General features: G+C 45.7%; 1 pseudogene across 1 annotated transcript; it reads right to left on the bottom strand.

Moving 5' to 3' along the window:
* Window positions 1-1092: 1092 nt before the first annotated feature.
* LOC311611835 (enhancer of rudimentary homolog) lies at window positions 1093-1588 on the bottom strand (annotated as a pseudogene). The gene has a single exon. The product of its transcript is annotated as an enhancer of rudimentary homolog (transcript).
* Between the last annotated feature and the right edge of the window lie 10548 nt (window positions 1589-12136).

The raw sequence follows: 12136 nt of genomic DNA on the forward strand, positions 1-12136 counted from the left end.
GGGGTCATATTTAGGAGGATGATAGTTGAGAATATGAACAGCTTAGGAGAACAGGTGGATCCTGAGGCTGGGACACCCCCATGTTTAGAGGGGTGCCTGAAACCCGGAGGGAGAACGCTAACTCCGGCAGTGAGGTCTGCAGCCAGAGAGCACATTCCGAACGGAAGGTGTCCCCTGAGGAAGGTTAGACTCCCACGCTGCTCCTCTCTCGAGTGACAGGAAAAGCCTCCATTGAGTGTGGAGTTTTAACTTTTTACCTCTTTTCTTGCGATTCCCTTCAGTCATGCAGCTGTCAGAAAAGCCTGGCACCAGGGAAGAGCCTGACTGTGGTGACAGGGCGTGAAGAGGCCAGTGAAGAAACATACCCACATTCGCCCTCCAGGTGCCCCCGGTAAGGGAGCAGCGCCCTCTGCCCGGACACACACACACACACACACACACACACCAGGCGGAGCTCACCAGATGGGCAGCGGAAGAGCAGGGAGAGCACCCACCATGCGTGAGCCTCAGAGATGCGAGATCAAACCTCCCTTTTCCCAAGATAGGCCAGAGGGGACCTGGGGGGCCGAGCTGACTGACCCTCGGGGTGCAGATATTATAGACACAATGCACACTTGACTTTAGATGTAATAGTCCAGAGCAGTTGAGGTATTTGAAAAGTTTGAGATGAGCCTAACTTTCTTTTATATCACCAGATTTGAAACTCCATACAACTGATACTCACACCGTGTTATTACAAATAAGGTGGTAAGGCAATGTGTGTTTTTAAAATATAAATAAAGAACATGTATTTGTTTTTCACTAAGACGTTATCTTAGCACATGATTAAACTGTGTCACTACCCCCACCCCACCTTGAAGAAGGGTTAGTACAGTGAATGTTATAAAGCAGATGTGAAGAATTGGAATCAACATTAACTGACAAAGAAAAACTTCCTTCTAAGTCATCATAACAATGTTCAAGTATAGAAGAGAGAGAGAGAGAGAGAGAGAGAGAGAGAGAGAGAGAGAGAGAGAGAGAGAGAGAGGGAGGGAGAGGGAGAGGGAGAGGGAGAGGGAGAGAGGAGTTCAGATTGATCAAGATCCTCACATTTCATCTAACACATTCAGTCCTGGCTAGAGTGTACCAAAGTGAATCAGGATTACTCTCATACAAAACTTCCACCACAGACAGCTGTGCACACCTGTGTTCCAAGCCCACCCCAAGCCCCCAAATGCTTCCAACACAACTATTGGCCTGTTGGGCCTGTCAACGAAGGAGCGCGTAGATCTTCTCTATAACCCAATCTTTGTTTAAGGCTGGTCTGTCTAGGTATCAGCTCCGTAAACAAAACAGCTGAGATCTGCCAGATCACCAATAAAATCAAACAGCTGGCTGATATGTGATAGAGGGGCTGTTGGGATCCATTCTCTTCAGATGTTCCTCAGACATTTTCCAAACGTCTTCCATGCATTCATTCACTGATTCATAGTCAGCATAAGTTCTGCCTTCTGGTGTCTTGGTAGGTTGTGCCAGCAAATTGGTGTGAGACATCGCACCAAACTCTTTCGCTGAAGCCGCTGCCGATACACCACCACACACGAGCTTAACCCGGTAAGGTGGTTTTAAAATGTGATTTCTTACATGGGATGCCGAAGGTCTTTACGCTGTGATTATACAGCATCCTGAAACCAAACTGAGCAGAAAAAGGAAGACCGTGAATTTCAAAAGTTTCCAGAATGATCCCTTACTCTCACAGGGCTCATTTATGGAAAAACATAAAACCACCATTCACTTATGTTCCCACAATGAGTGTAGTTTGATTTTAAAAGCAGCTTTCATGATTGACAGATGATTGGCTGCAGTTGTAGGAGAATTAAATTACCAGCCAATAAGAAACCAGATTAAATGTTGTAATTGCACATAGATGGGCTTAGGACTGCCAAAATGATAGAAGGGCTGCCTTATGTGATCTTGCTTAAATGTTTAAATGTGATTAGGGCTAACATACAACACAAGCTAATAATGCCACTTAACAGTTCAGAGCTTTGCATTTACATAAAGATCTCTGCCCAGACCTGGGAAACCTGAGCAGAGTGTGTGTGTGTGTGTGTGTGTGTGTGTGTGTGTGTGTGTGTGTAAGGAAGCACGAATGCTGTAAGTAGGTACAAAATTAATTGATAAAGGGCTGGAGAAATTCTTTGGCTTTATTTTTTTTAACAATGTCTCATGGGCACAGGCATATCTTGCCAGATAGCCTTGGAAAATGTGTCCATTATTGTGCAGCCAAAAGAATGGCATTGTTTGCTGTCCTTCCCTGGGGATAAGGCGAGGCGTGGGAGTCTGCAGAGAGGGCCTGAGCGGCCTCCCAGGTGGAGAGGAGGAGGACATGGCGCCAGCCTGCGACTCTCTCCAGAAACACTTCTGCCACTTCTCACGGCTGACTCATCCAGGAGGTCCCAGGCGTTTGCCACCATCTTTCCAAATAATCAGTGCCAAGAATTGACCAGGATCATGCAAAGCCTGCTTCTGTTACTCGGTCCCTTTTTAAAAAAATTGATTTCAGAGAGACAGAGGGAGAGAGAACCATCAATCGTCACCATATGCAGCCCAACCACGGATCACTCCCAGAACCTGGATATGTGCCCTGATCAGGAATCGAACCCATGCCCTTTTGGTGCACAGGAGGATAATTGTTTTTGCCTTATTCAGTCATCTGGCACTTATTATATCCCGCCCTTCAATTCAGTTTGTACTTAAATATTATTTTTATTAGTTTCAGGTGAACAGCATAGTAGTTAGACAATCATATACTTTACAAAGTGGTCCCCTGATATTTCCAGTACCCAACTGGTACTGTACGTAATTATTACAATATAAAGGCTGAATGCACGAAATTCATGCAAGAGTAGCCTTCCTTCCCCCTGCTGCTGGCACCAGCTTCCCTCTGGCACCCGGTACCCAGGCTTCCCTCCCAGCCCGGCTTCATTCGGAAGGTCATCTGGAAGGACATCCGTCTAATTAGCATATTATGGTTTTATCATTATAGATTATTGGCTGTATTTCCTAGACTGTACTTTACCTTCCTGTGACTACTCTGCAGCAACCAATCCGTACTTCTCAATCCCTTCACCCTTTTCACCCCCACCCCTCTGACAACTGTCAGTCTGTTCTATGTGTCTGTGACTCTGTTTCTGTTTTGTTTATACTGTTCTTTCTTTGTTTCGTTAATCCTTGCCCGAAGATATTTTTCCATTGACTTTTAGGGAGAGTGAAAGAGAGAGAGAGAAAGAGAAAGAAACGTTGATGTGAGAGAAACACATCGATTGGTTGCCTCCTGCACAGGCCGGGAAAGAGCTTGCATCCGAGGTACATGCCCTGGACTTGTTTAAGACTTGCCAAACATTGCTCATTTTCAAAAATCAATTTTATTGAGATAGAACTGCTGACTTCAAAAACAGATCTTTAAAACACAGTACTTCTGAAGAAATGGTGGAAAAGTAAAAGCTACATTCTTTTTTTTATATAATATACTTTTATTAATTTTTTACAGAGAGAAAGGGAGAGAGATAGAGAGCTAGAAACGTCGATGAGAGAGAAACATCGACCAGCTGCCTCTTGCACACCCCCTACCGGGGATGTGTCCGCAACCAATGTACATGCCCTTGACCGGAATCGAACCTGGGACCTTTCAGTCCGCAGACCGACGCTCTACCACTGAGCCAAACCGGCTTCGGCAAAAGCTACATTCTGTATAAACTGCAATATCACCTTCTTGAAAATCAGGGAGAGGACACACCTTGGAGATGGGTCTAAATGGCAGAGGCAAAAATCAGCCTCTTAAGAGTTAAGATTATAAAACAGAAATCATAAGGCAACAGCTTTATGGGCAGCCTTGAAATTGCTATAATTATTAGGTAAGCTTGCTAAGGTCGGATATTTTTTAAAAAATCCTCATCCAAAGATATGTTTTTGTTGATTTTTAGAAAGAGAAAATGAAACTAATGACTGATTACTGTAATCCTGTTGCATTCATTTCCCTTACATGCCTTACACGCAGGCTCACCATTTCTCTCCACTAATACCAGCAGCGAGTATTTTAGCAGCCGAAGGCCAAGTCATTAGTCTTGTACTGACTTGTTTGGTGTGCGCAACAGGAAGTATTTCACTTTTGGAGAACAAGTAAAATGGTTTCATTTGCATTGCAATTATTAACTTGTGCAGTTATTCAGTATCTGGTTAATGTTTAAGAAAAAATATTAATTTTTATTAAAATGTTCTATTATTTTATGTTAACGATTACTCATTTGTTTCAGCCCTTTGTATTCAGCATGTCTCTATTGAAATAAACCAAGATTTCTATGAAAATTGAAGCTTTTGTTTTTTGCGGCCCACATAACCTTAACCCTTGTTTATTTGGCCCATGTCAGCCTTTGAGTTTGACATGCTTGGTGTAAAGAGGTGGTGATCATTTTCCTGCTGGTTGTGGCTCTTCAAATCAGCAATCAAGCGAAACTATTGGGTCGGCAACTAAGTAATTGCGGGTTTCACACATATATGGCTTCAGTTGAATTTTTAGGTTTGCAGACGTAGTACAAATGTAAAACACATTTTGTATTTGATAGTTGGCTATTCAGCTGTTAATCAGTAAAAAAAGTTTTTTGATCTGTTTTGTAGTTTTTGTTTGGCGTTCGTTGAAAAATGGAAAATCAAAAGGAACATTTTCGTCATATTTTGCTTTTTTATTTCTGCAAGGGAAAAACGCATCACAAGCTCATAAAAAGTTATGTGCTGTTTATGGTGACGAAGCCTTAAAAGAACGGCAGTGTCAAAATTGGTTTGCCAAATTTCGTTCTGGTGATTTTTCACTCAAAGATGAAAATCGCTCTGGTCGTCCAGTTGAAGTTGATGACGCCCTAATCAAAGCAATAATCAATTCGGACTGTCACAGTACAACATGTGAGATTGCAGAGAAGCTTCATGTATCACATACATGCATTGAAAATCACTTAAAACAACTTGGCTATGTTCAAAAACTCGATACATGGGTTCCTCACGAACTGAAAGAATCACAGTTAATGCAACGCATTAGCAGCTGCGATTTGCTAAAGAAACATAATGAAAATGATCCATTTTTAAAACGACTGATAACTGGCGATGAAAAATGGGTTGTTTACAACAATATCAAGCAGAAAAGATCGTGGAGCAGGCCAGGTGAACCAACTCAAACAACATCAAAAGCTGATATTCATCAAAAGAAGGTTTTGTTATCAGTTTGGTGGGATTACAAAGGAATTGTCTACTTTGAACTCTTACCACCCAACCGAACGATCAATTCTGATGTCTACATTGAACAACTAACGAAATTAAACAATGCAGTTGAAGAAAAGTGGCCCGAATTGACAAATCGAAAAGGTGTTGCATTCCATCATGACAATGCAAGGCCACACACATCTTTGGTCACTCGGCAAAAATTAATGGAGCTTGGTTGGGATGTTTTGCCACATCCACCATATAGTCCTGACCTTGCACCATCTGATTACTTTTTGTTTCGATCTTTACAAAACTCCTTGAATGGTAAAAATTTCAATAATGATGATGATGTCAAATCGTACCTGATTCAGTTTTTTGCTAATAAAAACCAGAAGTTTTTTGAACGTGGGATTATGATGCTGCCTGAAAGATGGCAAAAGGTCATTGATCAAAATGGGCAATACATTAAAGAATAAAGTTATTTAGTTCCATGAAAAAATTGTCTTTGATTTTCTTTAAAAAATTCGCAATTACTTAGCTGCCGACCCTATAGATGGCACCTCTCGTGCATCATTATTATAAAACTTCATTGAAGCAGCGCTGTGGTCCTTGTCTTCCCGATGAGAGAGCTTAAGGCCAAGGCCGAGGGCACACATTGCTGGGCTTCTTCACGAGGTGGACTCCACTTCATCACGAGGTGGGCTCACTCAGTCTGTGCACGGGGCAGAGTGGCTGATGTGGTTTCTCACTGGCTTCTTGTTAAGAAGCTGACCAGCTGAAACCGGTTTGTCTCAGTGGATAGAGCTTCAGCCTGCAGACTGAAAGGTCCCGGGTTCGATTCTGGTCAAGGGCATGTACCTGGGTTGCTGGCACATCCCCAGTAGGGGGTGTGCAAGAGGCAGCTGATCGATGACCCTGTCACATCGATGTTTCTGGCTCTCTATCCCTCTCTCTTCCTCTCTGTAAAAAATCAATAAAAATATATTAAAAAGAAGAAGAAGAAGAAGAAGAAGCTGGCCAGTCATTTCATTTTGCTTGTACTGGAGGCTTTTCCAGGACGTGGGAGGGTCCCAGGCGAATTGAGAAAATTGGTCACCCTACTTACGTTTCGGAAGTCCTCAGAGGAGTTTCCTCAAGAGCCACCTGGAGGGCTAACACTGTTTAGGAGTGCGAAGCTATATATGTATGGTATTTGCCAATAATTTCCTTCTACTCAAATAATATTTGTAGGCATTTAAAATGTTAACTTTTTGCTATTCTCCTAAGATTGTCATTTTGATTATTTTCCTTCTTCCCTCATTGTTGTCTCAAATCCACAAAGGATAATAGATAGAATGGAAATAGAATAAAAATAATAAGAAGAAACTAGCTACCGTTTTTATTTTTATTTATTTTTTAAAAATATATATTTTATTGATTTTTTACAGAGAGAAAGGGAGAGGGATAGAAAGTCAGAAACATCAATGAGAGAGAAACATTGATCAGCCGCCTCCTGCACACCCCCTACTGGGCACGTGCCCGCAACCAAGGTACATGCCCTTGACCGGAATCAAACCCGGGACCCTTGAATCTGCAGGCTGATGCTCTATCCACTGAGCCAAACTGGTTTTGGCCGGCTACTATTTTTAAAATGTGGTCTTGGTTGTAGGGTGCTGAGGACTGACCTGCAGGAGCCATTCTCAAACGGGAACACTGTGGTGGGCAGCCTAGGAGACGGCCCCAGCGACTCCCGCCTCTTCGTATTCATCATCTCGTGTAACTCTCCTCCTTGGAGTGTAATTCTCTCCCTTTGGATTTGTCTTGGGAAGTCTCCCTCCTGATCCCAACCCCACACCCAGCCCTAGCCCTGGGAGAAGCCAGCAGCCATGTGGTGAGGAACGATGTTTCCAGCGAGCAGCCAGCACAGACTCGAAGCCTTGAGAGGCCACGTGAGGGGCCTGGGAGGCAGCTTCTCCGGCACCAGCAGCATCATGAGAAGCTGCTGCTGGTACCCGCACCCGGTGCAGCATCACGAGCCCCTGCGCCAGCGTCACAGAGCTGTCCCTCCCGAGTTCCCGGCCTTACACACTGGGCGTAAGAGACGGCTTTTTTCCGTCTGTGTTTCGGGGCAATCTGTTCAGAAGCAAGAGATAACCAGTGCACATGTGTGTCAGAATCACCGAGACAACAACTTGACAAATGCTTATTTCTTCATCCCACCCCTGGAGATTTTATTCAGTCCGTGTGGCCTGAAGTCTTTGCCTTTTTACCGGGAATCCCAGGAGAATCAGCAGTGCACAGCTTTCTACTGGAGAGCACACCGGGAGGATAACTATTCCCTGGGAAGGCCGATCAGAAGGGAAGACTGCAGGGGGGTGTGGGAGCCAGATAAAGTTATATTTGAACCAGTTATATTTGAACTTCTGATATTGAATAAAAATGTTTTGATGTACATATGCCTCATGCAGTCTTTAGAAAGTATTTATACTGAAACATTATCTTAAATTCAAGTTTAACTGGGTGTCCCATATATCTATGGGCTAAGTACAGAGGGACGGTCCAACGGGAAGTGAAGGGGCCTTCTTTCGCAGTTGGCAGGATTTCCATCCCGGGGGGGCTGCACGCTGACCAGCTGGGTCCTGCCCTCCCCCACCCGTCAGGCAGGCCGCACACGGAGGGCCCTTGGACTGTCTCCCGGGAGGGTTTGGGGAGAGCTGCTCAGAAAGTCCTCCCACACGGCCCTGCCTGAGGCATGCGGACCTGGTAGGCGCCACCCACGGCACTGGGCCTGGTTCCTGGGGTGCTGTGGGCACCAGCCCTTTCCAGACAGTGAATGAACGCCACCTTTCTCCACCATCCCTCCGGGTACTCAGCCGCGTGCAGCCGCTCAGAATGAACGCCTGTGTTTCTTATTCTGAGTCTCCGATGGGTTCTATCCTTTGCAGCTCTCAGCCCGGTGAAAAGGATGGTTCCAGAGATGCCCATTCCTCAATGACGGGTTTTAAGGAACAGCCCAGGTGTCTGTTTCAGGCCAGCCTCTTGGTGCTTGGGATGACTTAACCGCGGAGCCACACACACCATTGAGCTTGAACTCACCAATGTCAGGGACTCCAGGAGGGAGCCTCAGGATCAGACTACCCCAATAATGCATCTCACAGGTGAGGAAACTGAACCCCAAAGAAAGTAACCACTTGTGTTTGCTTTAGGAGTAGATGGCCTCCTTAGAATCCAGTTCTGTCTTCCTCACCCACTCCTAGGCCTTCACCAGGCCTTGCTGAAGGCCTAGGAGTGGGTGAGGAAGACAGAACTGGATTCTAAGGAGGCCATCTACTCCTAAAGCAAACACAAGTGGTTACTTTCTTTGGGGTTCAGTTTCCTCACCTGTGAGATGCATTATTGGGGTAGTCTGATCCTGAGGCTCCCTCCTGGAGTCCCTGACATTGGTGAGTTCAAGCTCAATGGTGTGTGTGGCTCCGCGGTTAAGTCATCCCAAGCACCAAGAGGTCACCGGCTCAATTCCAGTCAGGGTAGCCCATCCATAGTTCTCTCTCATCTATGTTTCTATCTCACTCTCCCTGCCCCTCTTTCTCTAAAAAGCAATAAAAATGTATGTTTTTAAAACAGGCACAAAAAACACTTATTTTAAAAAATGAATTCAGGATTTCACTTCTTTTGTACACGCTTTCTTATCACAAGGAACAGCCTTAATTTTTATGTGTTTCTTTTTTCAACTGTGAAATATCTTAAAAAAAAAAAAAAAAGACAGAGGATGAGAGGTTGTGGGAGGGCAGGGGAAGGCGCGGGGGGGGGGGGGGGAGATTGGAATGAGCAGACTGGAATGCTTAAGGCAGGGATGGAAAATGAAATGAAGGCTCAGAAATGTGCAGGTAGGATAGAATCTCAGACCTGTGCTTTGAAATCAGACATCAAAAGGGAGGTCACGTCATTCCGGGCTCCAGTTCGGCCATGCCCAGGGCCTCCCTCAGGCTGCACACTCACAGGAGAGGAACTCAGCTGACTCTCTCCCCCAGGGAACAGGGGGGAGGGAGAGGGGGAGCGGGGCCTGAGCCTTGAGGAGGAAGGGAACAGGATCTCTCTCTGCCTGGAGCCCGCGGAAGGCTCTAGGAGAACTCGGGGTGCTGCGTAGACCAGCACGGCTAAAACAATACATTTGGAAAGCAGACATCCAAGGATGATAGTGCCATTTCACATCTTGTTTGTCGGGAAGAATGGAAGCCAGGCCCGCCCTGCGGCTGACGGGGAGGCCTGAGGATCCAGTGGCCCCTGGCTCATAGGATGGTACACAGCTGAAGGGGCCTTGGGAACCCAGTCCAGGCTTCCTTTACCGAGAAGTATCCACATGCCCACTTTGGCTTTCACTTTGGCCCCTCTGGGGATCTGAAGAAATCGATGAACCTCATTTCATTGTGAGCATTAAGTGCAATGTGTAGATAAAGCAGGGCACGCAGCACTCAGTAAGTGGGAGATGTTAGCTCGCCACATCTAAGTGTCTATTATAGGTGTGCGGCGGTTGTGTTGGAGACCGAGGGGAGTGTTTCAGCGTCCTCGCCGGCCCTATGGGAGAATGACACAGCAGCTGGACTCCGGCAAGCTGGCGCAGAGTGGAGTAGAGGCAGCTCTGGCTGCTGTGGCTCAGTTGGCTGAGCGTTGACTCATGCACTGAAGGGTCGCAGGTTTGATTCCCAGTCAGGGCACATACTCAGGTTGGGGGTTCAATCTCTGGTCGGGGAGGCAACCAATCAGTATTTCTCACATCGATGTTTCTCTCTCCCCCCTCTTCTCCCTCTAAAATCAGTAAGAATGGATTTTTTAAAGAGTAGATGCAAAGGATAACTGGGAAGCTGTGACAGCATTTCAGGAAGCAGATGGGGAAGGCCTGGGCTGGATGGTGCTAGCAAAGGCAGGAGAGAAGCAGCACGTCTGGAAGTCCCCAGAGAAAACAAGTCAGGCTGAAGACGACGGTGGGGCACAGAGAGTGCAGGGTGGATTCTGATCATCTCTAGCGATAGCGGCCTGGCCTCAGGGCCCTGAGCCTTTCTGAGCTCTGTTTTTCACTTGCAAAATTAAGGCAGTATCCCTGTCCCCCACCTCCTGGGTTACTGAGGTCAGCGATGTGACATACGGCACAGGCCAGGGGCTTAGAGGCACGGCTCCCTCCCTGGCAGCCAGACCTGGAGAGCTGGGAGGGAGGGACTAGAGGCCCAGCCCTGGCAGCAAGGCCTGGTGAAGGCCTAGGAGTGGGTGAGGAAGACAGAACTGGATTCTAAGGAGGCCATCTACTCCTAAAGCAAACACAAGTGGTTACTTTCTTTGGGGTTCAGTTTCCTCACCTGTGAGATGCATTATTGGGGTAGTCTGATCCTGAGGCTCCCTCCTGGAGTCCCTGACATTGGTGAGTTCAAGCTCAAGGCTCTCGGCTGAGAAAGCCTGGCCACCCACAACAGCCTCCATAACCCAGTGAGCTGGAAAAGCAGCCGGCCTCCCTGCTCTGCCTGGGGAGGTCATAGACAGAGTTTGGTCAAATAAGATGAGAAATGGCTCTCTAAGGGATGGCTGGTGATGCACACTGCTGGTCCCGGTTTCCTTTAGTTCAGCAAATCTTATTTCAGCAGCTGATAGAGACAAGACAGGGCGCTCTGTATTGAAAAGGTAGAGACAGATAAGCTGTTCCTAATACTGTGGGACTCCTGTTTCTGGTATAGATTTGAGTGTTTTATCCCAAACAAGAAAGCTCAGTGATTTTGTTTTGGGATGAACCCACTGGGGAAAACGATGGCGTATGAGAGCACCTTTTTGCCTTTAATTCCCAGATTCACATCTCTTCAGGGCTGTGGCAAGTATTAGTGCGGCTCACCAAGCAGATGCAGTTTTACTTCTGCTGAGCACACAGTAGGATCGTAGTTTCCAAGCCCCTGGAGTTAAGTGTGGCCATGAGACTTCCTTTGCCGATGAGAGGAGAATACCATGATAGTTAACTCCCACACAAAGCCTTAGGCACCATCACAGGGCTCCTGCACGCTCCTTTTCCTCCGCGTGTAACCAGCACAGCCCTGATGGTGGAAGCTTGCTGGCCTGTCTCTCACTGAGGCAGAGTGCAGTAGAGGAGTCGAGACCTTACTGATCCTTGATGGACATGTAGTGTGAGCAAAAAAACCCCAGAATTCTGTTGCTTTAAGCCACGAAGGTTTAAAAAAACATTTATTACAAAAAAAACAAAAACAAAAACAAAAAAAAACACCATACCTATAAAAAAGCAGAGATAATAGTATATTGAAACTGCTATACCTATTACTTAGCTTCAACAATGATCAAGATATAAGCCTCAGTGACTTGGGGTTTGCTTGTTAATACAGCACAACCTAGACTACTCCTGCTAAAACCAGGAGGAAAGGGCTTTACTTTATAGAAACACTGGAGGAGTGGCAACAGGCAGAGAGAGTGGAAACAGAATTGATGAGATCTGATTTTTATGCCATATATTTCAGTGAGATCGTTTTTGTGTTTCTAATATTATATAATAATTGAGCGACAACTTGGATTTTCCTTCTGGGAAATGCCTTCCATGTAACTTATTTTCCTCTCGGAATCTAAGCACATCTAGAAACCAGGAGCTCAAACTGCTTGGCACGTGCACTGGAATGCCAACAGAACTAAAGGTAATTCCCTACTTTTGGGAAACGTGATTATTTTTGTTCTAATAAGCTTTAGGAAGGGCTTTCCTACTGAAGTATGTATGGGATGGGTGCATACATGTAAACACAAACCTGAGTTTTTCCAAACCTACAGTCAATCGTATCACAGCAGTCTGATGGACGCATTTAACAAATGAAAGAATTAAATCAAAATTAGTCCATATGCCAGGAATTATGCCCCATGTCTGATTTTGTTTTCATCCAACCCAACT

Source organism: Pipistrellus hanaki, assembly GCF_964339955.1.
Source record: "Pipistrellus hanaki genome assembly, chromosome: 1".
In the NCBI taxonomy this organism is placed as follows: Eukaryota; Metazoa; Chordata; class Mammalia; order Chiroptera; family Vespertilionidae; genus Pipistrellus; species Pipistrellus hanaki.